The sequence below is a fragment of the Bos grunniens genome, chromosome 21 (assembly GCF_055505025.1).
Source record: "Bos grunniens cultivar Pamir isolate PY7600 chromosome 21, Bosgru_T2T1.0, whole genome shotgun sequence".
NCBI lineage: Eukaryota > Metazoa > Chordata > Mammalia > Artiodactyla > Bovidae > Bos > Bos grunniens.
The window spans coordinates 31197022-31224761 of record NC_141185.1 but is presented as its reverse complement, the minus strand read 5'-3'; the positions used below and the strand labels follow the sequence as shown (position 1 = coordinate 31224761).

Genomic DNA, 27740 nt, shown 5'->3' with positions numbered 1-27740 from the left:
TAGGATTCAATTTTATAGATAGACATCAAGTTAAATGAACTGTTTTTCTAGACAACCTCACTAATTGTTTTATAGATTAATAAAATCGATAACTTTATTGTGAAATAGGTTGTTGTGTACTTTAAAAATATCAGCATTATGTCTTTAGGATAAACATTGGATGAAATTTTCAGTGGGCACTGAACTAGTTGAGGTTTTTTTAAGTATAAGATGATAATAAGAAGATTTAGATGAGGTGCACCTTTATATAAAGATGCAAATGATTATGATAACACACTCATTTTGACTGTATCTCATCAACTAGAGTTCTGCTGTTTTTTTATTTTGCTTTTTCTTAAATTTAAATCTTGAAATACTTCAAATTGATGCCATGGTTTCAGACACCAAGAACTTCAGAAAAAGTGTGGTTCCTCCCTCCACTTCATTTCAGTAGAATGGGCCTCAATCCGAGTTGCCTTTTAAAAAAAACTTCAAAGTCACATAAAATGACTTATGTCTAGAGGGTGCAGTTCCTAAAATGGGTCCATTTCTAGTTTGCGACACTGATTATTTTTCTTAAACAGAAAGATCTCAGAGTGAGAACACCTTCTTCTATGATGAGCTGTGCACACAAAAAGGGCAAGAAATGAAATCTGGAACATTTTGCTCTCTTCATAAAGAACCTACTCCAGACTAACAGGTAAAAAAATATTTTTTTGCAGAGTTATAGTGTACTAAATTTAATAAGCTAAGAATTACTTCCATAAAAGCTTTATTTTATACAAGCATTAATGATTTTTCACAAAATAGCTTATCTTCTCTGGGCTACAAAATCTTCCCCTCTAATTCTATCTTAGTTTTTAAATTAGCCTCCTTTATTAATCACTTCTGTGCCTGTCACTTTCCTGTTGTCAACCCTTATTGCACTAGAGAGACTTCTGTTCCACTTATTTTCCTGAAGAATATAACTTCTTTCCTATCCAACAGGGAGCTTACTTGAGTCACATGCTAAATAAATATCATTTGAATTAAGGAAAACCATACATTTTCAGTAAAATGAATGAGAATTTTAACTCTATTTTTTTTAATATCAAAGATTCAGAGTTGAGTTTATTTTACATTAATTGAAACTTCTTTTTACTCAATCAATTCAAACTTAGAGTGTGATAGTACCTACTTTGAAGTTTAAAGAACTATGCCTGAAAGCAAAGTAATTCTTTCCGTCACTACAGACCAGAGGTGAGAGTCAACGTGCTTTATGTTAGTTCAATGACAACTTTCCAGGATGAGGAAATTATTATGTAAGGTATAAGCATTCTCATTTCTATTTATGAAAGGAAAGCATATGAAGAAATGGTCTACAAATTTCAGCAAAGAGGTCAACCTTCTTTTGCAAAACATTTTATATCTATAAAGTGTGCTTTACTCTGATTCGTTGGAATTATTACCTATCATCTCAACTAGGCAAAGATTTATAAATCCGTTTTTAAAGCTTAGAATGAAACAAAAACCTGGAGTTTATAGACACACTCAAGAGGCTGCCTGATTGCTAAAAGAAGCAAAGATGAATCTTCACCTCTCCATTTAAAATTTTTTTCCTTTTTATCCCTTTTTTCTTTGCCAAGAATGATACTACTTCATTGATTCTGAGGTCAGTTCTTGATTTTGAAAGGTACCATAGGGATTCCCTGGTGGCTCAGTGTTAAAGTATCCTGCCTACAATGCGGAAGACTTGGTTTTATCCTTAGGCCAGGAAGATCCCATGGAGAAGGAAATGGCAACCCACTCTGGTACTCTTGCCTGGAAAATTCCATGGACAGAGGAGCCTAGCAGGCTACAGTCCATAGTGTTGCAAAGAGTCAGACATGACTTCAAAACCACCACCACCATAAGACTACACCATCCACACGATCTCTTGTAGTAGCTTTTCAGTGAAGACTTTTTTCTGTTAAAAATCAGGGAATTCCTTGGTGGTTAAGTGGTTAGGACTCTGTGCTTCCACTTCAGTGTGCCTGAGCTTGATTGCTGGTTGGGGAATTAAGATCCCACATACCTTATTGTATGGCCAAAAAATTAAAATCATTTTTTCTATTAAACTTAGGCACTAAATTACTTCATTTACAATGAAAATACTATACATAAGTCATTAACATTTTAGTACAAATTAATTCCAACCATATCACCTTGGTAATACCACTAAAATCCCACTTGGAGGCAGCCAGAGAGCTATCTCTGACTCCTCACTCCACTGTAGACTTCTGTGCAAAATCCACATTCTAAGGGTTAGTCAGAGTGGGGATGGTGGAGAAAGGCAACAGCAATGGGGTGTGACTGCATCCTCAAACGGTTCATGAGTACTGGATTTCTCTGAAGTGAGCAGAGATGAAAAACAGAAGTAAGACTTGTCCTGGAAAACATGAGAAGCTCCCCTTTGAGAATTTCAGAAGGGGAATTTTGAGGAACAGATGAGGTGTGCGATAAAATGTATATGCACTAAGACCTAGCAACAGCCTGAGCATTTTCGTAAATGTGACCACTCTCATAATCACTGGCTAGTGATATCTGGATACTGGACAAGTTTTTCCCACAAGGCACAGTTGGGCTGGGGTGATATTCACTTAGACTACTAGACCTCTGTCAGCCAGAAGAGGCTACCACTATACTGTGCAAAGTTGTGACTTTAAAATTTTTTCAGCTTAAATTCTATATTTTTCCAGTAATAATCAGTGCATATTTGAAGCTGATTTTTGTTTTTGTGTAAAATTCTCAGTTGAATCAAGCTTTCAAAATATATGGTATGGGGAAAAGCTAGTGTTATTTTCCTAGGTTTTGAAGCAAGCTTTCTTGGCCATACTTAACCCCATGGCAATTTCTCTCATATTCAGGAACTTCAACTCTTCCTTGTTGAGGCGTTTAGTGTTATTGTTTAGTCCCTAAGTCATGTGTGACTCTTTTGCTACTCCATGGACTGCAGCCCACCAGGCTCCTCTGTCCATGGGATTTTTCCCAGGCAAGAATACTGGAGGGGGTCACCATTTCCTTCTCCAGGGGATCTTCCCGACCCAGAGATAGAACCTTAGTCTCTTGCACTGCCAGGCAAATTCTTTATGACTGAGCCACCAGGGAAAGCCCTGTGAGGGGCTTAGTCTATCACTGGAAATATGTAACCAGGTCAGTAATCTTGTGAAAGTTCTGGTCAGTGATTAGCACATGGAGGACGGAGGGCTGCAGAAGCAGGGAGAATCACGATCACTTTAGGACCACAAAAGTAGCTACAACTCTTCCTTTTTTTGGCTGCACCCTCAGCTTGTGGGATCTCAGTTCCCTGACCAGGAACTGATCCTAGGCCCTTAGCAGTGACAGTGTGGAGTCCTAACCACCAGGGAATTCCTTACAAGTTTCTCTTCCCTTGAGGCACTCTGTTCAGCTGGGCCTCAAAACGATTAACAGATATACATCTTCATCCAGATTCAGAAATTCTGAAAAAGGACCTTTTCAGCTCCAAAATTTACCTACATACAACATTTGGGTTTTCTGAGATTCTTCTGTCAAGTGATGAAGGGTTAAAAATAAAATCTTTCCTTACTATTCTTAAAATATCTCCCAAAATCCAAATGAGAAATTATTTTAAAACATCACTTGGAATTAATAACAGTATTTTCTTGTTTTTAACTTTAAAACTCTTCTTTTTTTCCAAAGAAAAAAAAGCAAATGGATGTAATAATTGTAATAGTAATAATCATGTCAATGAGAACAGCTAACATTTATTTAGCACTTACTATATTACAGGTTTTCATTTAACTACTTGAATGTATTAACTAATCTTCCCAAAACCCTATGAGAAAGAAACTATTATTTCTGTTATATAGATAGTGAAACAGGCACAGAGAAGTTACTGATTTGCCCAAAGTCATACACTTAGTAAGTGTGGAACTGGTTATTTTAATGAAGGCTATCTGACTCCCGTATCAGAGTCCTTAACTCTTAGAAATCTTCCTTTGGTAACTGAAAAGTTGTGTTCTAATCCTAGGTATTTATAAATATATTTTATTAGTTTAATTTATTATGAATATTATACTTGATGGGCTTTCTAGGTGGCTCAGTGGTAAAGAATCCGCCTGCTAATACAGAAGACTCGGGTTCACTGGAGGAGGGCACAGCAACTCACTTCAGTATCTTGCCTGAAGAATCCCATGGACAGAGGAGTCTAGCAGGCTATAGTCCATAGGGTCACAGAGAGTTGGACATGACTGAAGTGATTTAGCACACATGCATACTTGATGAAGATGATAAAGTTTATCTCCCAACGGCCTCTGATTGTATGTCCTTGATACTTTTGTATAGCACTTTGCAGAGTTCTAAACAGAATGAGGGTTAGGAAATTCAATCCTAAAACCATACCAATATAATTATATTTGCATGGCATAGAGTGATAATACCATTCTTTGAGTATCCACCATGTTCTTGGTACTATGCTAGGTGCTTTAGTGATATATCAATACTATGAAGATGGTGTTAAAGATGGAAGCACCTAGAAACTTTCACACAAAACTAGTAAGTAACTAGAAATGAGTTTCTAACCAATGTATATCTGAATATACATCTTTCTATCAAGGTTTATTATTACTAAACCTAAGTTATTTTACATTGTAGAATTCAAGAGTCATGGAAATGAGAATTTAAACTCTTCTCCAATCTTACTGATGATACAGATGCAGGATGAGGTTATGTCATCAGTGACTTCATAAAGGTAGTATAGATTCAGTTTTTAAAACTTTATTTGAGAGGACTTCTCTGGTGGTCCAGTGGTTAGGACTCTGATCTCCTAATGCTGGGGGCCTGGGTTCGATCCCTGGTCTAGGAATAGATCCCACATGCTGCAACTAAGAGTTCATGTGCCAAAATGAGGATCGAAGATCCTCCGTGCAGTGACTAGGACACAGTGTGATCAAATAAATAAAAATAAATGTTAAAAGAAAGTGTTAACCTGAAACTCTCACAACATTGTTTGCTAATCAGCTATGTGTTTGTATGTTAGTCTGTCAGTTGTGCCTGACTCTTTGCAACCACATGGACTGTAGCCCTCCAGGCTCTTCTGTCCATGGGGTTCTCCAGGCAAGAACACTGGAGTGGGTTGCCATTCCCTTCTCCAGGGGATCTTCCTGACCCAGGGACTGAACCCAGGTCTCCTGCATTGCAGGCAGATTCTTTACTGTCTGAGCCACCAGGGAAGCCCTAATTGGCTATATTCCAATACAAGATAAAAAGTTTTTAAAAAGTTATTTGAGAATGTATATGGTCTTTTTCAGCACTTCAGATCATAGGACAACTTACATATAACACATTTAAAAACAGGACTTTATTTTGTGCTGATCTTGTTCTGGAACCTAAGCCCTGCTGATGAAAGAAACAAATTTTAGTTTGTTAATTATAAGTAGCTCATCTCTTCCAGATTAAAACAGTTATTACAGTTGTAACATATGTCCACATATTCTTTGATACTTTTTCATTCGAAAGGTGGAGTCTGATTCCCCTCCCCCGAATGAAGACTAACCTAGTGACTTACTTTTAAAGAAAAGAATATGGTGGAATTGATAATATGTCATGTCTGAGATTAGAACATAAAGGTACTGTGGTTTTCTCTTTGCTCCTTCTCTGGGACCAATGAGTCTACAGGAAGCCAAGTGCCATGTCATAAGGACACTAAAAAAGACCACAGAGAGACCCATGTGGCAAGGAACTGAGGCCTTTAGCCAATAGCTAGTGAGGAAGTGAAGTCTCCTGCCAACAGCCATGTGAATGAGCTTGGAAGCAGACTCTGAAGCCCCAGTCAAGACTTCAGATGACAGAAGCTCTGGCTGACATTTTGTTTATAATCTTATGTGAGACCCAGAGCCAGAACCACCCAGCTAAGCAGTTCCTGAATTAATGAGCCATAGACATTTTGAGATAATGTTTGTTGTTTTAAGCCACTAAGTTTTGGGATAATTTACTACACAGCAATACATAATTAATATAATAGTCTCTGTAAGGTAACAGTCAGTGATTTGAAATTCAATCTCCCTGTTAAGATTAGCTTCTCCCTGAATTCCAACTTCCTCCAAGAGTCTCTCCTTCCTCATCCAAGATGGAAGTTCTCCAGAGGAAATTCATAGTGAATGTATTTTATACCATTCTCTAGACCCTGCTCCCTCTGCTGAAGGGACCCTTATTTCACCTTGACACTTTTTTTCAATGGAATCCACTGAGAACTGGTCCCATTTGGACATTATTCTGTAATCTACTCCTTCTGACTGTGAACTTGGTCGTGCCTTTTGGAAATGAAATACTTTCATCTTTCAGTCTTTGCAATGGACCCAGGCCTACTGTGATCTACTTGTAGTCTCAGCAATTGAGCCTGTGGTTGCCCCATACATCAAATATGGGCCATGAAGAGTCTGATGCTCTACCATCATAGATTGTTCTTATCCTCTTAACTTCTTCTTCTTCTTTAAAAAAGCATTTTATTTTATTTATTTGGCTATGTCAGGTCTTAGCTGTGACATGCTAAATCTTAGCTGTGGCATGCACGATCTTGGTTCCCCAACCAGGGATCAAACCCAAGCCCCTTTTGCTAAGAGAGTGGAGTCTTAGCCACTGAACCACCAGAGGTTTCTATCTTCTTAGCTCATTAGGTACCATACTCTAATGCCTGTTTGATGTGGAGCTTGTCTAAGATTATTGAAGTTTTCCTAGTCAATATCCTGAGGATATAGAAACAAATTCTCTCACTGGAAATCTCTTAAATTTTTCTTTATTATACTTGTGAAACATTGTAAACAGCCTAAATGCTCACACCTAAGAAAAACAGTTGAGTAAACTCCTACATCTACACAATGGAGTACCATGCATCTAAATAAAAATGAGAAAGATCTTTTCAGTTTATATTGTTCTGTAAAAAAAGCAAAGTGCAAAAAGCATTTATTCAGTTCAGTTCAGTTGCTCAGTTGTGTCTGACTCTTTGCGACCCCGTGAGTCGCAGCATGCCAACCTCCCTGTCCATCACCAAATCCTGGAGTTCACTCAAACTCATGTCCATCGAGTCAGTGATGCCATCCAGCCATCTCATCCTCTGTCGTCCCCTTCTCCTCCTGCCCCCAATCCCTCCCAGCACTGGGGTCTTTTCAATGAGTCAACTCTTCGCATGAGGTGGCCAAAGTATTGGAGTTTCAGCTTTAGCATCAGTCCCATCAATGAACACCCAGGACTGATCTCCTTTAGGATGGACTGGTTGGATCTCCTTGCAGTCCAAGGGACCCTCAAGAGTCTTCTCCAACACCACAGTTCAAAAGCATCAATTCTTTGGTGCTCAGTTTTCTTCACAGTCCAACTCTCACATCCATACATGACCACAGGAAAAACCATAGCCTTGACTAGACGGACCTTTGTTGACAAAGTAATGTCTCTGCTTTTCAATATGCTATCTAGGTGGGTCATAACTTTCCTTCCAAGGAGTAAGCGTCTTTTAATTTCATGGCTGCTATCACCATCTGCAGTGATTTTGGAGCCCCCCAAAATAAAGTCTGACACTGTTTCCACTGTTTCCCCATCTATTTCCCATGAAGTGATGGGACCAGATGCTATAATCTTAGTTTTCTGAATGTTGAGCTTTAAGCCAACTTTTTCACTCTCCTCTTTCACTTTCTAGTTATGTGACTATTTAAGCATTAAGGAAGAATAAGAGAATATACATGTATTTGCTTATTTGTGAAAAAGACTTATAGAAAGGAATAAAACAAGCTAAAGAGATTGATTATGTACTGGAATGAGTAGAAAAGGTATGGAAATAAAGAGGCTATGGTAACATGGTATAGGACTGAGGGAGAAGTAATACTTTTGTGATTATACATTTTTTATAACTTTTACTCTTAGAATCATGTTATTGTTTTATATACCTGTCAAATAAATAAATGATTAAAGAAAACAGGGTGTAAGGAAAACCCAAACTGGAAACACAGTAACAAGTGAACCTGATTGTATTATAAATGAATAAAATAACCACACCGATGAAGGTGGAAATAAAAGAACTAAAGTGAATAACTGTAGAAAGCAATATTTTGACTAAATATAGTAAATCTAAAGACAAACAAAAAAGTTTCCTACAAATGCTGCAATCTGTTTAGTAAATTTGTTTCTAACAGGGGTGTGTGCATGCTGAGTTGCTTCAGTTGTGTCCAACTCTTTTCAACCCTATGAACTTTAGCCCACCAGGCTTCTCTGTCCATGGGGATTCTCCAGGCAAGAATATTGCCATGCCATTCTTCCAGGGGATCTTCCCAACTAAGGGATCGAACCCATGTCTCTTATGTCTCCTGCTTTAGCAGGTTGGTTCCTTACTACTAGTGCCACCTGGGAAGTCCTTTAACATGGGTGTAAGTTAGGAATTCTAAAAGCATTTTATGTTCATACCAGGTCAGAATAAATAAGCAAATATACTGTCTTTTATTCATAAGAACCATGTTTCTCATTGGCGGAGGAAGAGGTTACTAATGAAAATGAGAAAAAATAAAGTGAATTGTCATGTTAAATTGGAATAAAACATATCAGAATGAACTCAGTTTTCTTTAAAAAAAATATATATATACACACAGATGGATAGTTACAGAAATAAACAGTTGTGTGTATTCATGTGTTATTACACATACATCTATTTCCCAGCTTTGTTCTCTGGGGGGGCCTAGAAACAATTTCTTCCCAGTAGCAATAAACACATTTAACCCTTAGATCTTGGAATTTAAATATCATTCCAGTAAAAGGAACCAGGACTCCTTGGAGAAATAGCTGGTGCTGGAAAGGACCAGGGTAGGAAAAAACAAGATAAGACTGGAATATTTTAAGATAAAAGAAAGTATAGAAGCATCCACAAAATGATAGGGCAACTCTAGAAATCACCACAAAAACCAAGTTTAGGAACTCCCAATGACCAAAGTTGGATCAATTAGAGAACAACCCAAATAATGCTAGTTTGGATCATTGTTGTTTAGTTAGTAAGTTGTATCTGACTCTTTTGCAATCCAGTGGACTATAACCCACCAAGTTCTTCTGTGTGTGGGATTTTCCAGGCAAGAATACTGGAGAGGACTGCCATTTCCTTCTCCAGGGGATCTTCCCGATCCAGGGATTGAACTTGCATCTCCTGCATTTGCCGGTGGATTCTTTAGCACTGAGCCGCCAGGTAAGCCCTAGCTTGAACTACAACCTCTAGATTAAAAATGATTATGAATGACTATACAGATATAAAAATATAAATGGAAAAGTAAATAATTAGAATAGAGTACTCTTCTTTAGCCTTTCATGGTTCATAGCTTTTTCATGGTGAAAGGGCTTGTATAACTCAGTGAAGCTATGAACCATGCCATACAGGGCCAAAAAAAGACAGACGGGTCATAGTGAAGAGTTCTGAAAAAATGTGGTCCACTGGAGGAGAGAATGGCAAACCACTCCAGTTTTCTTGCTGTGAGAACCCCATGAGCAGTATGAAAAGGCAAAAAGATAATTACACTGGAAGATGAGGATGTGTTGTGAATGTGTCTGGTAGTGAAAGTTAAGTTTGATGTTGTAAAGAACAATATTGCATAGGAGCCTGGAATCCTATGCAATAGGATTATGATCCATGAATCAAGGTAAATTGGACATGGTCAAGCAGGAGATGGCAAGAGTGAACATCATCATTGTAGGAGTCAGTGAGCTAAAGTGGCTGGGGATGGAGGAATTTAATTCGGATGACCATGATATCTACTACTGTGGGCAAGAATCCCTTAGAAAATATGGAGTAGCCCTCATAGTCAACAAAAGAGTCTGAAATGCAATACATGGGTATAATCTCAAAAATGACAGAATGATCTCAGTTCATTTCTAAGTCAAACCATTCAATATCACAGTAATCCAAGGGTATGCCCTGATCACTGATGCCAGAGAAACTGAAGTTGACTGGTTCTATGTAGATCTACAAAACCTTCTAGAACTAACACCAAAAAAGATACCCTTTTATCATAGAGGGTTGGAATGAAAAAATAGGAAGTCAAGCTATACCTGGAGTAACAGGCATGTTTGGCCTTAATGAAGCAGGGTAAAGGCTAACAGAGTTTTTCCAGAGTTTTTGACCACCAGAAAGTTCTGGTCATAGCAAACACCCTTTTCCAACACAAGAGACAATTCTACACATGGATGTCACCAGATGGTCAATACTGAAATCAGACTGATTATGTTTCTTTGCAGCCAAAGATAGAGAAGCTCTCTATAGTTAGCAAAAATAAGACTTGGAGCTGACTGTGGCTCAGATCATGAGCTCCCTATTGCAAAATATAGCCTTAAATTGAAGAAAGTAGGGAAAACCACTAAGACATTCAGGTATGACCTAAATCAAATCCATTAAGATTATACAGTGGAGGTAATGAGTAGATTCAAGGGATTAGATATGGTAAACAGAGTGCCTGAAGAACTGTCGATGGAGGTTTGTAACAGGAGGCAGTGACCAAAAGCATCCCAAAGAAAAAGAAATCAAAAAGACAAAGTGATTGTCTGAGGAGGCTTTACAAATAGCTGAGGAAAGAAGGGAAGTAAGAGGCAAGGGAGAAGGGAATGATATACTCAATTGAATGCAGAGTTCCAGAGAATAGCAAGGACAGATAAGAGGCCCTTTTAAAATGAACAATGGAAAAAAATAGAGGAAAACAATAGAATGGGGAAAACTAGAGATCTCCTCAAGAAAATTGAAGATATCAAGGGAATGTTTCATGCAAGGATGGGCACGATAAAGGATAGAAAGTATAAAGACCTAACAGGAGAAGAGATCAAGAAGAGGTGGGAAGAATACACGGAGCTGTACAAAAAAGGTCCTAATGACCAGGATAACCACAATTGTGTGATCACTCACCTAGAGCCAGATATCCTGGAGTGTGAAGTCAAGTGGGCCTTAAACATTACTACAAACAAAGCTGATGGAGGTGACAGAATTCTAAGTGGGCTCTTTAAAATCCTAAAAGATGATGCTATTGAAGTGCTGCACTCAATATGTCAGCAAATTTGGAAAACTCAGCAGTGGCCACAGGACTGGAAATGGTCAGTTTTCATTCCAATCCCAAAGAAGGGCAATGCCAAAGAATATTCAAACTACCACACAATTGCACTCATTTCACATGCTATTAAAGTAATGCTCAAAATTCTCCAAGTTAGACTTCAACAGGACATCAACTGAGAACTTCCAGATGTATAAGTTGGATTTAGAAAAGGCAGAGGAACCAGAGATCAACTTGCTGATATTCACTGGATCATGGTGAAAGTAAGAGAATTCCAGAAAAAACATCTACTTCTGCTTCATTGACTATGTAAAAGCCTTTGACTGTGTGGATCACAAAAAACTGTGGAAAATTCTTAAAGAGATGTGAATAACGAACCACTTTACTTGTCTCCTGAGAAATGTGTATGCAGGTCAAGAAGCAAGAGTTAAAACTGGACATGGAACATTGGACCGTTTCCAAATTGGGGAGGGAGTATGACGAGGCTGCCTATTGTCACTCTGCTTATTTAACTCCTATGCAGAATACATCATGTGAAATGCTGGGCTGGATGAATCTCAAGCGGGAAATAAGATTGCTGACAGAAATACCAGCAACCTCAGATATGCAGACGATACCACACTAATGTCAGAAAGTGAAGAGGAGCTAAAAAGCCTCCTCTTGAGGGTGAAAGAGGAGAGTGAAAAAGCTGGCTTGAAACTCAACTTTCAAAAAACTAAGATCATGGCATTCAGTCCCACCACTTCATGGTAAATAGATGGCGGGAAAGTGGAAGCAGTAACAGATGGTCCTTTCTTGGACTCCAAAATAACCGTGGACATGACTGCAGCCACAAAAGTAAAAGACGATTGCCCCTCGGGAGAAAAGTTATGAGCAACCTAGACAGCATGTTAAAAAACAGACATCACTTTACTGACAAATGTCCATATAGTCAAAACTATGGTTTTTCCAGTAGTCATGTATGGATGTGAGAGCTGGACCATAAAGAAGGCTGAACACCAAAGAATTGATGCTTTTGAATTTGCTGGAGAAGACTCTTGAGAGTTCCTTGGACAGCAAGGAGATCAATCCAGTCAATCCTAAAGGAAATCAACCCTGAATATTCACTGGAAGGACTGATGTTGAAGCTGAAGTTCCAAAACTTTGGCCACTTGATGTAAAGAGCTGACTTCTTGGAAAAGCCCCTGATGCTGGGAAAGATTGAAGGCAAAAGGAGAAGGGGTGGCAGAGGATGAGATGGTTAGATAGAATCACTGACTTGGTGGACATGAAGTTGAGAAAAAGGGGGGAGATAGTGAAGGACAGAGGAGTATGGTGCTCTGCAGTCCATTGGGTAGCAAAGACTCAGACACGACTTAGCGACTGAACAACAACAGCAATAACTCTCCTTTACAGGAGAATATAAAGGAATAAATCTACAAGGAGTAAGTGAAATTAAAGTCACCATTAAACAAACATGTCAGTAATATTTGTGAAATCTGTCTCCCTACTTACATGTTGTTCAAACCATCAGTTGATGCTAAAATTAATGATTGATGAGAAATAGGATATTTGTATAATTTTAAGTATTTCCTCACAAAATACTTATTAATTATGAAGAGGGAAATATTAACATTGAACAAAGACTCACAGACACCATTTAGCTATGTGATTAGAGTTAACATTACCAATAATAAGATATAATGCCATAATTTATTCCAGTATATGATGTACGGAGAAGGCACTGGCGACCCACTCCAGTACTCTTGCCTGGAAAATCTCGTAGGCGGAGGAGCCTGGTAGGCTGCAGTCCGTGGGGTCGCTAAGAGTCGGACACAATGGATCGACTTCACTTTCCCTTTTCCCTTTCATGCACTGGAGAAGGAAATGGCAACCCACTCCAGTGTTCTTGCCTGGAGAATCCCAGGGACAGGGGAGCCTGGTGGGCTGCCGTCTGTGGGGTCGCGCAGAGTCAGACACGACTGAAGCGACTTAGCAGTGGCAGCAGCAAAGAGGGACATAACATGACTTCTGCTATATTTTTGCCAAAACATTAACAACAATCTAATTATAAGAAAGCACTGCTGCTGCTGCTAAGTCGCTTCAGTCGTGTCCGACTCCGTGCGACCCCATAGATGGCAGCCCACCAGGCTCCCCAGGCTCTGGGATTCTCCAGGCAAGAACACTGGAGTGGGTTGCCATTTCCTTCTCCAGTGCATGAAAGTGAAAAGTGAAAGTGAAGTCGCTCAGTCGTGTCCGACTCTTCGCGACCCCATGGACTGTAGCCCACCAGGCTCCTCCGTCCATAGGATTTTCCAGGCAAGAGTACTGGAGTGGGGTGCCGTTGCCTTCTCCAATGAGAAAGCCCTAGAGAAACACATATGAAGGATGTTCTAAAAAATAACTGGCACGAGTTCTTCAAATGTGTCAAGAACATGAAATACTGAGGAACTATCACAGATTGAACAACCCCCAAAAGCAACTAAATCCAGTATGGGACCTTGGATTGAATCTTGGGCCAGAGAAAAGGATATTAGTGGAATAACTGGCAAAATTGTAATAAGGCTTTCATATTGGTTAGTAATATGACATCATTGTTTATTTCTTACTTTTTTAAATTGAAGTATAGTTGACTTATGCTATTATTTCATTTTAGGTGTACAATATAGAGATTTGATATTTTTATAAAGTAACTACAAATAAAGTAATTGGAAAGTATTGGCTTATTGCCTGTGCTGTTCAAATATATCCTTGTAACTTATTTTATTTTATACCTAGTAGTTTGTACCTCTTAATTCCCTTCACATATTTTGGCCCTTCCCCACTCCTCTCCCCTCTGGTAACCACTAACTTGTTATCTGCATCTGTCTGCTTCTGTTTTGTCATATTTATTCATTTATTTTTGAGTTTAAACATATAAAATTTCTTGGTTTTAATAATTTAACAATAGTTATATAAGATGGAAAATTGTGGGATCCTGGGCAGAGGGTGACTTAGAGTTCTTTGTCTGATCTGTGCAACTTTTCTGGATGTCTAAATTACAATTTTTGCACTTTACCCTAGTGATCATCTAAGACAATCCATGTATTTTAAAGAGTATTTCAATATACATCAAAGTTAGCCAGTGCCAGTGGTGTGAAAAATGGTATCAGTTAAGGTTAACAATGATCTCTGACTACCACAAGTAAAACTAATGTGCAGGTGAAACTGAAATAAATACCTGTAACTCAACACACACACACACACACACACACACACACACACACACACACACACATACACACATACACATACACATGCATACACGTCTGTTATGTATTACTCCTGGCTCCCTCATTTTCTGGAGGATGGAGGAATGATAAGAAAGTATGCTCATGATCGACATCATGTCTTTTCCTTCATTTTTGTCTTTCTTGTCTTCTTCCCTAGAGATGGAAGGCCTTTATATTTCTCCATCTGACAGAAACTGCCTTGGTTCATTCCCTTCTTCTACCTTACATGGCATTCACTTTCTCCTTTACTTGGATGAACTAGCAAAAGTGTTGCAGGGAAAGAAACTCATAAAGGAGTACCTCTCAAGATGCACTGAGACGTATTTTAAAAATATGACCTCTGGCACACTTATAGACTGACTGCGGTATACATTTTAATACCTAATGATCTTCCCAAGTTAGTTCCCCGAAGTTTAATTTTATCTTCCTGGTTACACTGTTATGTACCTGAGAGCCAGGTTGGGTTGATCTCTTACACATCATTCCCATAGCATGTTGCAAACATCGACTAGTCAATGTATATTTTGCTTATTGTTTGAAGTATGTTAATCATAGATCACTTTGAATACAAAGTACTAAAGAAGTATGGGGTAATGATCTACAATGAGATGATTCTCCTTCCCACTTGTTTTTGAAAGTTTAGTCAATCCTACTAAAATTTGCCCATAGTCAACTTTAAGTCTGCCACTTTGCCTTTCTGTACTATAAATGTTTTCAGCTATGGAAAGTCATCATATGCACCCTCTACTTAAAGACCATACATATCACAAATAACTTCAAAATGTTTATGGAAAGATGATAAATAAAATGGAATAATTTGTGAGCATATGATTGAAAAAGCTATTCATGATCTGAACCTTCATGTTTCAAGAAATTCTTGGAGAAAACACTATTTCTATCATAAGAATCCTAGCTCCATCCTTTGAAATGTGAGCAAGTTAAGGGAAACTTTATTTAAATCTAAGATGAAATCAAAGGATGAGTGTGGATAAATGGAGTAATATGTGTGAGGATTTAATGTGTGTGTGTGTGTGTGTGCTCAGTCATGTCTGTTTTTTTTGTGACCCCATGGATTGTAGACTGCCAGGCTCCTCTGTCCATGGAATTTTCCAGGCAAGAATACTGAAGTGGGTTGCCATTTTCTTCTCCAGGTGGTCTTCCTGACCCAGGGATCGAACCTGCATCTCCTGCTTGTCAGATGGATTCTTTACCACTGAGCCATAGAAATATTTAACCATTATAAACATCACTACTTATCAAGAAGAAAAAAAACTGCCATTATTATGTTTATAGACTTAAACTTAGGAAGAGATGGTTTGTTCCTTACTATGAAGAATGAAAAGTATAAGGTAGAGTTATGATTAAACTAAAATAAGGAAAGATGTTTGGACAGGCCAAGCTGTCTTCCAAAGGTTACACATTGTAAATATGCTAGACTAGGGTTTGAATCCAAGCGTTCTAGCTCTAGAGTACACGCTCAAACATTAACTTATTGAACATATGTAGATAAAGCCATTCTAGGGCTCAGAGGAAATACACTCCTCATTATTTAAGGGAAGTCTCAGCTTGTGCTACTGTGGTGTGAGGACCAACTTAAATCTGTTGGTAGATTCAAACAGCATTGATCACTGATTTCTAACAAGTACATTCATATCCAAGAGAGACAGTTTCCCATCAGTGGGCAGTAGCTATAGTGCGGCTGTTCAAAGAGGCAATTTCAGTGAAATGGGTCTGAGATGTGCTGGCCGGAGTGACTCTCAGCAAACTCCAGAGGTGCAGGGTCATGTTGACTTTAGTGTATAGGATACCCCAGAAATCGGAATAGTCTGTATTGTTCCTCAGATTTGGGTCTGCCTACTTTAGATAAGACCAATCAAAACAATAGGGAGTCTTAGGAGGATATTTCAGGTATGATCATTCTGGGCCAATTTCTTGGAAATAGCATGGTATCTAGAGTCGTATTCAAAATGTAGAACATCATGCTTTTATTTCCTTTAAGTAATTTTCCTGTTTAAATAGTCATGTTTTGCTCTTCAAGTTTCTTGCTGAAAGTGGTTGATGTGTGTCTGAATAATACAAACAACTTTAAAAAGTAATTTGTTTACATTAATAATTCATGCAATGCAGGTGTGTGTGAGAAGTTGGCAAAGAAAACTAAGTTAGCAACAAGTTTTTAGGTTTAGGAATTCAACAACACGATAAATATCTATTGTAATTCTTAGTCATATGCTTAACAATCTACTGCGGAATCCTCCCAAAGTGTAGTCTCCTCTCTAGTTACTGTGTCCAGGTTTAGTTTAGGTTCATGAACTCAGGTTCATTGCTCTGCAGGTCAAATGTCTGATCCCTTTTGATAGGAGCCTTAGAAAATCTTCACATTTGGTTAAACATAGATGGGACTAATGGAGCATGGCCATGTAATGGTGTGGCAAGGAAAGTGAACCTACTCAAGATCTATTCACGAGATTTTATAAACACACTTCAAAGATTCCATGTCTGAAATATCTTAGAGCCCAGTAATAAAAGATGATGGAAAGTCTTAGGCTGTTTCCTTATTTATGAAAACTAGTGCTTACCAAATTTCACACCCCACCCCTGTGGCATTCTCCCCAAATAAATAAGTTTTTCTTTGTTCCTGTGTTCATTCATTCAAAGGTAATTCAGTATCACTGTCACTAAATACAGTCTTGCAAAAATTTGGGGAGATGGATGTGTATTTTGAGGTTGAGTTTCAAAAATGATTGAGTTTAATGGTACTATGAAAGTAGAACTTTAATTAAAATATTCTTTCAGTACCAAGCATTATTTATATTTTTATTCAGTTATGTTGCATATAACATGCTATATTTAATACTTGTTAAAAATAAACATATTAGCAAAGGCCACAGTAAGCAAATATTTGATACTTTAAATAGGTCTGTTATTAATTTGATGATGTATGAAGGTAAATGGAAAGAAGCATCTACAATATTACCTTCATAATCTATATTTTCATTGCAGATGTGACTATCCTATTCATATTATTAATAGGAATAATTTTATTAAAGACAAAGTTTGTAAGTGACATGTATATAAGTATATAATAGAATATAATTATAGTATAAGTATATAAGTATAATATAATATACTTAATATAATATAATAATATTATATATATTATATATTATTATAATATATAATATAAGTATATATTATATATTATAATATATTATAATATATAAGTATATAATAGAATAATTGTAATAGAAATATTTATATTTCTCAATTAATGTTGACAAGAAGTGGCTATTTCATTTCTAAGTCCAAGTCAAATCCAACATACATCACAGCAGGATCCTCTATGACCCATCTCCCAGAATATTGGAAATAAAAGCAAAAATAAACAAATGGGACCTAATTAAACTTAAAAGCTTCTGCACAACAAAGGAAACTCTAAGCAAGGTGAAAAGACAGCCTTCAGAATGGGAGAAAATAATAGCAAATGAAGCAACCGACAAACAACTAATCTCAAAAATATACAAGCAACTCCTGCAGCTCAATTCCAGAAAAATAAATGACCCAATCAAAAAATGGTCCAAAGAACTAAATAGACATTTCTCCAAAGAAGACATACAGATGGCTAACAAACACATGAAAAGATGCTCAACATCACTCATTATCAAAGAAATGCAAATCAAAACCACTATGAGGTACCATTTCACGCCAGTCAGAATGGCTGCGATCCAAAAGTCTACAAGCAATAAATGCTGGAGAGGGTGTGGAGAAAAGGGAACTCTCTTACACTGCTGGTGGGAATGCAAACTAGTAAAGCCACTATGGAGAACAGTGTGGAGATTCCTTAAAAAACTGGAAATAGAACTGCCTTATGATCTAGCAATCCCACTGCTGGGCATACACACTGAGGAAACCAGAATTGAAAGAGACACGTGTACTCCAATGTTCATTGCAGCACTGTTTATAATAGTCAGGACATGGAAGCAACCTAGACGCCCATCAGCAGATGAATGGATAAGAAAGCTGTGGTACATATACACAATGAAGTATTACTCAGCCATTAAAAAGAATACATTTGAATCAGTTCTAATGAGGTGGATGAAACTGGAGCCTATTATACAGAGTGAAGTAAGCCAGAAAGAAAAACACCAATACAGTATACTAACTCATATATATGGAATTTAGAAAGATGGTAACAATAACCCTGTGTACGAGACAGCAAAAGAGACACTGATGTATAGAACAGTCTTTTGGACTCTGTGGGAGAGTGAGAGGGTGGGATGATTTGGGAGAATGGCATTGAAACATGTATAATATCATATATGAAATGAGTCGCCAGTCCAGGTTTGATGCACGATACTGGATGCTTGGGGCTGGTGCACTGGGACGACCCAGAGGGATGGTATGGGGAGGGAGGAGGGAGGAAGGTTCAGAATGGGGACCACGTGTATACCTGTGGCGGATTCATGTTGATATATGGCAAAACCAATACAATATTGTAAAGTTAAAAAATAAAATAAAATAAAAAAACATTAAAAAAATAAAATACAAAAAAAAAAAGAGTATCCTTTTCAAGAACTATTCTCCGTATGTACACAGAGGAACACATGTATACCTGTGGCGGATTCATGTTGATATTTGGCAAAACTAATACAATTATGTAAAGTTTAAAAATAAAATAAAATTTTAAAAAAATTTCAAAAAGTGAAAAAAAAATAAAATGTGAATTAAAAAATAGTTAATGTAGAATTGAAATAGTTAATCTCAATTGAATCAGACCAGTCAATCAGCCAATCAACAAACACCTACAATGTACCCACTACATTCCAGGCAGGGTGTGTGATGACAGGAATTAAGCAGTCTTTAAGAGACATGATCCCTACCTCCATGCAGCTGTTGCTGCTGCTAAGTCACTTCAGTCGTTTCTGACTCTGTGTGACCCCATAGACGGCAGCCCACCAGGCTCCCCCATCCCTGGGATTCTCCAGGCAAGAACACTGGAGTGGGTTGCCATTTCCTTCTCCAATGCATGAAAGTGAAAAATGAAAGTGAAGTCCCTCAGTCATGTCCGACTCTTAGCGACCCCATGGCCTGCAGTCTACCAGGCTCCTCCATCCCTGGGATTTTCCAGGCAAGAATACTGCAGTGGGGTGCCATTGCCTTCTCCCCGTCCATGCAGCTAGTAACATAGATTGGCAATTTGATGTATTTTACTGTATGCATTCCTTCTAGTAGGAGTAAAATAAGGATTTGTATGTCTTACAATACACAACTGTTTAATAGTAACTTGTAATGCACACTGAAAAAGTATTAAGGGCTTTTTGAATTACAGTTTTCTTTAGATATATTGGTACCATGAAAAAGGCTGAAATTGTGCAATCTTCTCATTTTATAATTTTGAGACCATGGCAGTATTAAAACATTCATGTAACATCCTACAGAAAATTAAATGTGTGAACATAAATTACATCATTTGAAAATTTAGATTGTACTTGATTTTCTGGAGTGGCTGGTATATAACGAGCCCAGGCAATATCAATGTGCTCAGTGATAAAGAAGATGGTAATTGTGTACCAGGGGAATTTAGGTTGTATTTTGATGATGTGGTCAATTACTTGGCCTTTGTGAACATTCATGGAATAATTGGTTTTATTTAATAAGTCCATTTGTGAAAATAACCACTGTTGCACATTGGTGCTTATCAAAAGCATTTTTTTCCCTTGAAGAGACTGTGCACGTATATCATCAAACTGCCAATTAATGTAATTTGTTTAGAGCTATTTTTCCTTCTGTACCATCAAGGCATTAGCTATCAAAGGTGAATGGTAAAATATCTAGCCAAAAAAGGGTTGTATGGCTATCCTAACAACTTAAACAAAGGGAGTAAGAGAGAACACATGTGTTACAATTACCCAGATTTTTCCTTTAACTGAAGCTTTTAAACTAAGATTGATAGAAAACAGTGTTTAGGAAGAAATAATGCATACTGATTTATATACAATGCTATTCGTGGTATTTTTCTTTTTGTATTAGCTTTAATGAATAGATACGCCTTTTTATTTTGTGGTACCCTACCATTAAATGATACCGTCATTTTTTTCTACCTAAATAAATTCAAATTCTTGTCACCTACTATCTGTACAGAAAGATTTGAGACATTATTCTTAATTGAGATTTTTACTGAATATCTTTTAAAGATAAATTTGTTTTATTCTTTCACCCACTATTTAAAAGGATTTTCACATTTTTGTCTTCTAAAGGAATTGTCAATGAGGAACGAAAACTGCATAGACTATACATTAAAATCACTTTAGTTTTTAAGCTGTCATGAACTGTTTCAAAAAATGCTAAGTTGCTATTGTTTAATGTCTGTCATTTTATAATGCTTTAGAAGTTATCTATCCTGTAAAATTATTAACTGATGCTAAAATTGCCTTGTAAGTATTAGGACAATAGCAATTTTGTAACAGCTGGGACACTGCCAATGTAAGATAAGTACATTTTGCTCTGTAGATTCATAAAGTGCTTTGAAATGGTTTGTAACTGATGGATGGATGCATTTTCTAAGTGTAGAAAGCAATATTTTGTAGAAGGAAATGGCTTGAAAGCTGACACACATGCATGCAAATGCCATTCTCTTCAGTAAGTAATTTGCTTTTTCTTTCAAAAGCATAAATGGCATAGTTAGACACATTATTTTGTATATTGCACATAACAATACAAGATGCACAAAAACAGCAAGTACAAAACATTTCATATTGATAGAAGAACCCATGGCTGTGGTATATGATTAGCATAAATGTATACACACTGAAGTAATGCTTTCAGGATTAAAAAGTGAAACTGAAAAAAAAGATAGGTAAGTTCTACTAAACTTCAGGAAATGATAATATTGATTATGCTTTCCCTCTTTTAATTTTGCTACTTGATTGGAATGCTGTCTCATTTTAAATGGATGTATTACATCCATTTAGGATGGTTTGGTACCCTTAACATCTCTTAGCTTTCAAAAAATAAAAGGCAACAATATACTTTTCTGTATGACAAGTGCACACATGGGACTAGTTTTCGTCAAGTTGAAATCATTCTTGACCATATTGGATGTTTAAACATTTATATAGTTACTGGTGCATCCTGAGTACCTAGAGAAGACTGGCAGAGAGTAAGTAACCAATAAATGTAAGACCAAGTTTGAATGAATTGTCTTTCAGAGACACTTGAATTAAAATCATTCAGCATGTAAAGTTTAAAAATAAAATAAAATTAAAAAATAAATAAATAAAAAAAATAAAATAAAATCATTCAGCAACTCTTAAAGAACTCGAGCTTTGGAGCCAAGTTGGGTGGGTTTGAGTTCTGTTATCAACATTAACAGCTTTGTGAACTTCGGCCTGCCTTTTAACTTTGCTAAGCTTCAGTTTCCTACTATACAGAATGAAGAAAATAACATCCACTTCTTAGAGTTGTTATGGGGAACAAATTTGTATAAAGTGCGTTTGTGCAGTGTCAGACACTTAGCCTCCCATACATTATGGCTTTTATTATTGTCACATCTCCATCATTATCAACGTTATGATTTTGTTTGCTGTATCAATACAGACTTATCTCAGTTCCTTAAAATGTCCTTAGTTTCCTCTTTTGATTAGGACAATTTCCATGAAAATCACTTAACATTAATTCCATTCATTAACGATGGTTGTGTACAGTTAGAGAGGAAACCATATCCTCTGTTTTTAATAAGATTTTACTTTTATTTTACCGAGGCAGTTCTTTTTCCTCTGATATATATTTCATTCAACACATTGAAAGGAAATGTAGCCATGAATAAAACCTACTGGTTTGGGTAGTATTTTGGATGACAACAAGGCAAAACTTTCAATTTGTACTTTTACTATTTTTCTCAGATATTAAATACTGGAATCTCTAGACTTCTTTGAATTGGTCAGTAGAAGACATTATACAACATGAACTAATTGATTAATAAACCTGCAACTTAGTGAAATTCTCTACCTTTTCGAAAAATACATTCACTACTTACCTGGAAGATTTTGTTACAAAGATATGCCAGAGGAATGCTTTTAGACCAAAAGTGTTTACCATCTGAGTTATTTCCACACTTGAGATCTCTGATGGAACTGCTTCATTGGAAAGACCCCTATATAAGAACAGAAAAAAAAAGATTGGTCTTTTATTTGAAAATCTTATAGACAAATTTTGAAGATTTCTAATTTTATGGATTTTTTGGAAACATGTAGCTTATTAAATAGCTATACCATTTCAGGTATAAACTGTGTCTTCTCTTTCGTCCATACAGTTTCTTGTTCTGTTGCGGCTTTAACTCTCGATTGGAGTTCTGTGTTTATATAGTTTCAGACCTGTGCCACTTGGTGTTTATGGCATCACATGGGTCGATTATGATTTCTCCCCCAATCCTCTGTGCATAACAATTACATGATGGCATTTTCCTAACTAACCTATATCAGATGGGGTCATAAAAATTTCACTACCATAAGCTCAAATGTCAAAGTGTTCATGACATCCATGAATATGGTCCTAGAAATGGGGCCTCAACCTACTTTTTCTCTCTTTGATATGGACCCATGGAAGAATAATGTGATTTTCTGCTGGGACTTCTTTCTCTTTAGCAAATTTATCCAACAAAGAAAGATTAAATTTCCCTCACAGCAGTTCTTTAGATTTTTCATCTCAAAAGTCTGTAACTTACAGCCTGGCTTCCTCAGGCATTTCTTCATTGTAACAAACCACAGGCAGACTTTTGGCACAGTTGTCCAGTTATTGATACTTCTAAAAGCTCTGTGATCTTGTGGATAAATCTACCAGAACAACCTAAGTTTGTCCACACCTTTTCTCTACCTTGGAGTCCATAAACTGGAAGTGCCTTTGGGATAACCTATAAGAACACATAAATGGCATCACCGACTCAATGGACATGAGTCTGAGCAAACTCCAGGAGACAGTGAAGGACAGGGAATCTGGCATGCTGCTGTCCCTGGGGTCGCAAACAGCCGGACAATGACTTAGTGACTGAACAACAATAAGAATGCAACATAAACTCTTAACTGCTTATGCTTATGTACAACTTTACTGCCATGTGGGTAAGTATTGGAAAGATGCTTAGTGGCAGGTAACCTAGTGGGATAAAACCAGGTTTGTGTTCTGCCATTCCTTGTCTTTAATATATGTCATACGACTTAATGCCACTTTTGTGTAAATTGGATAAATGACTCTGCTATGAAAGACAGAAAGATAAATATTCTTCTGTATGTTGTTCTTGAGGTCTCAGTTATCATAGATTTGCAGAGCTTTTACAAACTGACCCTGCTCTGTATTTATTTTCAGGAAAAATAAGTAATATACTGCCACCAACCTGCTATTTTTACTCAAAAACATACCTTGAAGATCTTTTATCCGTGCACAGATTTCTGTATCATTCATTTTGACTGTTGCACAGTGTTTCATAGTGTGGATGGGTGACAATTTGCTTACCACACTTGATAGACATTTAAGTTATTTACAATTTTGTGCTCTAAACAATGATTATGATGAACATCTTTATACAGGTCCTCTTGTGTATATGTGTGGCTTTTTATTTAGGATGGATTAAAAGAAAGTTTACTGGTTCTTACAGATTCTGCCAAATTTACCTTATGTGGGTCCTAATGCAGTGACTAGAAATTTGGACTGATACACAGGAAGAATGCCATGTGACTCCAGAGGTAGAGACTGGAGTGATATATCTACAAGACAAGGAATCCCAAGGACTGGAAGCACTAGAAGTCGGGGAGAGGGAAGGAAGAATAACTCTCGAGAGCCTCTGGAGAGAGCCTGGCTCTGACAACATCTTGATTTTGGACTTCCAGCTTCTAGAATTGTGAGACGATAAATATCCGTTGCTTTGAATCACTTAAATTGGTAGTATTATGTTATGGCAGTCCTAGTAAACTAATACAATGGTCATTATTTCTGGACAGAATTGTGTTGTTGTCCAATGCCCAAAAGAGAACATCTTAGGCACTAGTAATAGATTGTGTTCTCCATTTTATTTCTATGTAAGCGAGACCATAAAAGATGTGTGTTGGTTAATAATGAGACTAAAATGTTGAATTCTGACACACATAAATGTCAATTACAACAGAAATTTGGAGGTAAGGAAGTTTCAAGGAAAACATTTACTTCACAAGTAAATGTCAAAAGAACTTCAATATTCAAACTATAAAAATATATTAGAAAATATCTGTAAATTTAGGTCAGGAATATATGTGATCCCTAGAAATAAAGGTTAATTGTCATAATTTTAAAAAGGGAATATTGTAAGTTCTAATGCTAATAAGGATTTTGTACACAATGTGACAAAGAGAGTTTGTCTGTTATTTGTAGCTCTGTATTGACATTTTCAAAATCACTGAAGCCGAGCTTTACTTTCAATTGACTGTTTTAAAAGATTATTATATTTTTTCACTGAATCATTAAGGTCTAAAAAGCTGCCATGGGCCATTCTTTAATTACATGTAATAAATGCAATTCTACTGTTACGGAAGTGAATATCTGCACTGTCTTATGACTGACAATGTCAATATTTGAATGACCCTCATTACTTCTGAAAGACTGATGTTGTTGGGATTGTAAAGACACCAATATAAAGAAGCAACACTCTCTTACTGGTTACTAGAGTGTGTTAGTAGCTATCAACAAGAAAGTAACTAGAAAGGGAATTTATTATTTATTTTCAGAGTGCACAGAATATTCCAATTTTTTATGATCATATGTAGCCATATTGGGTAATCCTGTCCTGTTCTAACTATAAAATTTTCATATTTAGGATTCTTTCTATTTGCCTAAAAATTCATGTGAGATGGACCACAATTGTACTTTGCTTCAGGTACTTTTAACTTTTTCTTCACAATTCATCTCAGCCATAAAACTCATTAATCAAATTAGATGGGAGAAGACAAGCTTTCCATGGCTTGATCTTAACTTATATTCATGATGATTAATCATTGCACAATAGCAGTGAGGTCACTGGAAACATGTCATTCTCAAAGTCCACCATTTAAGTTCAAAGAAAGGAGTAAAGTAGTAATAGTCTAGCAAGAAGACCTACAAAAATGGTTCAGTAGTAAGAAACTCTAACATTTTCTTTATAATGTATAAGTGATTAACAGTTTTCTTTTAAAAATTAATCTATTTATTTTAATTAAAGAATAATTACTTTACAGTATTGTGATGGTTTTTGCCATACATCAACATGAATCAGCCACAGGTATATATGTGTCTGTCTTTCTTTCTTAGGATTTTTAGCTATTTTTTTCTACCAAGATACTTATCACTTTTAGATGTTTTTATAAATGTTTTACATACGTGTATCCAATTTATTAAAACAATTTTTACATAATTCCATAGGAAGAAGTTTTACTATAAAAGTGATTCTGGTCCATGTTTCTTACATTTGTGTAGCACTTCCAGATTTCAAAGTGCTAAGCACTCTATTCTCAATTTTTCTGTTCTTTTACTTCTTGTTGAGAGATCTAAGAGTAACATTCTTGGATGAGAAATGATTTTGAATAGACATGCAATTGACCACAGGCTGAATTACTTAAATTTTCTAACACAATAAGATATATAATAAGTCAAAAGCTACAGATGATGCACTTAAAAAAAAACCATGCATTTTACTATATGTAAGGTCAACTACAATTAAAAAAAAATCTACCCAAGATGATTTACCAATTAACAATTCTAAACAAAACTTGGACACGCAAAAATGAGAGATTAAAATTTACAAATTTTATCCTTTATTATATATTCCCATTAAATACTTTGAATATGATGGTTTGATTTCCTTGCAGCATATGTAATTCTGAAATAATAAAATGAGACATTTGCTTGCAAAATAGCAATTACTGCAATTATTTTCATGGAGAGGTTCAGGGATATAAGGACCTTTGCTATGTGGTACTTAGGACCTCTCTAACTTATTTTTCATGCCTTCTCTGGATGCTCTTACATTACCAACTACATTCTTACATTCATTTATTCTTCCTACATCATCACGTGCCTTAACATTACAAAGGAACTTTCTGTGCAATAACCTTGTCTTCAATCACTCACCTTCCAGGCACTCTCCATTCCCACAACTCCACTGAGATTGCAGCCCAATATTCTCAGGTTCAGGGGGATCCTTCTCATTCTATTCCTTGTTTTATCCCTCAGCAGAATTCAATGGGAATGGCTCTTCTCTCCTTAAAAAATTTCATCCCCACCATCACACCACTTTGTCTTGATTTTCCTTTTGTCCATTCCTTCTCATTCTATTTTACTCGCTCCTCTACTTCTTTTGTCAGTTTAGGGTGATGTCTGTTACTCAGTCATCTGACAGCTCCATCTTGAGACTTCTTCCATCATTTCATGGACTTTGGAGACGGATACCCTTTGTTTGAATCCCAGACTTAGCACTTACTAGCTGTGTGACTTTGGATAAGTCTTTTATTCTTTTTGTGTTTCAGTTTTATCATCTCTAAAATGGAAGCAATAAATAGTACCTACTTCATAGAGTTATTGTATTAACATACATTTACATATATGAGATAATAGAAACAAAATGCTTACAGTAGTGCCTGGCACTTAATACTATCTCCATGTTGATAACAACCAAATTTATATTTATTCTAAACACTGCATGTGGATTTCCAGCAAATATTTTAATTGCCAATTTGATACTTCCACTTGTATGTCTAAAAGGCATGTCAAAACTTACATGTAAAAAACGGAAAACTTGACATCTTTCTTTCAAACCAATTTCACACCCTGTTTTGACCATATCATCATCAGTTCAATTGCTTAAGTAAAAAGCTTTGGAATAATTCTTCATTCCTTACTTTCTCTTTCACATTCAATTCTTATTTGTTCTATCATAGTAAGTAGTTTAAACCCATCCCTTTTTCTGAATCTCCATTGCAATCAGCCTAGTCAAAGAGATCATCACTTCTTATGTGTTTTATGGACTAGCAAGTCCTCGCATTCCTCTCTTGCTCTTTTGCAATTAATCTTTACCTATTAGCTCAAATAATCCCTCTGAAACATAAATTATATTAAACTAAATGCTGTGCACATGAATATTTCAATAAATATTTGTTGAATGAATTGATATGATATTAATTAGGTGGCATAGAACCTCAACAGTTTAAGAAAAACAGATAATTGTCTTAAGAGCTTACTGTGAATTAATAGAACAGAGTACTATGAGAGAGAATAACTAGGAAGTGGTAGACATGTGTAAAACCAGGTGGCTAACGAAGTTGACACTGAGTAGGTATATTTTAAATTGACACTAGTAGACTGAGAAGGATCTACTATGGTGATGTGCTGTGTGCTTAGTTGCTCAGTTGTGTCCAACTCTTTGTGACTCCATAGAGTGCTAGGCTCCTCTGACCATGGGGGT

General features: G+C 36.5%; 1 long non-coding RNA gene across 1 annotated transcript; it reads left to right on the top strand.

The window, feature by feature from the left end:
* Positions 1 to 561: 561 nt before the first annotated feature.
* LOC147349328 (uncharacterized) lies at positions 562 to 25632 on the top strand. Its single transcript, XR_015150356.1, has 3 exons — positions 562 to 679; positions 9081 to 9193; positions 23931 to 25632. It is a non-coding gene; the product is annotated as an uncharacterized LOC147349328 (long non-coding RNA).
* The last annotated feature ends 2108 nt before the right edge of the window (positions 25633 to 27740 follow it).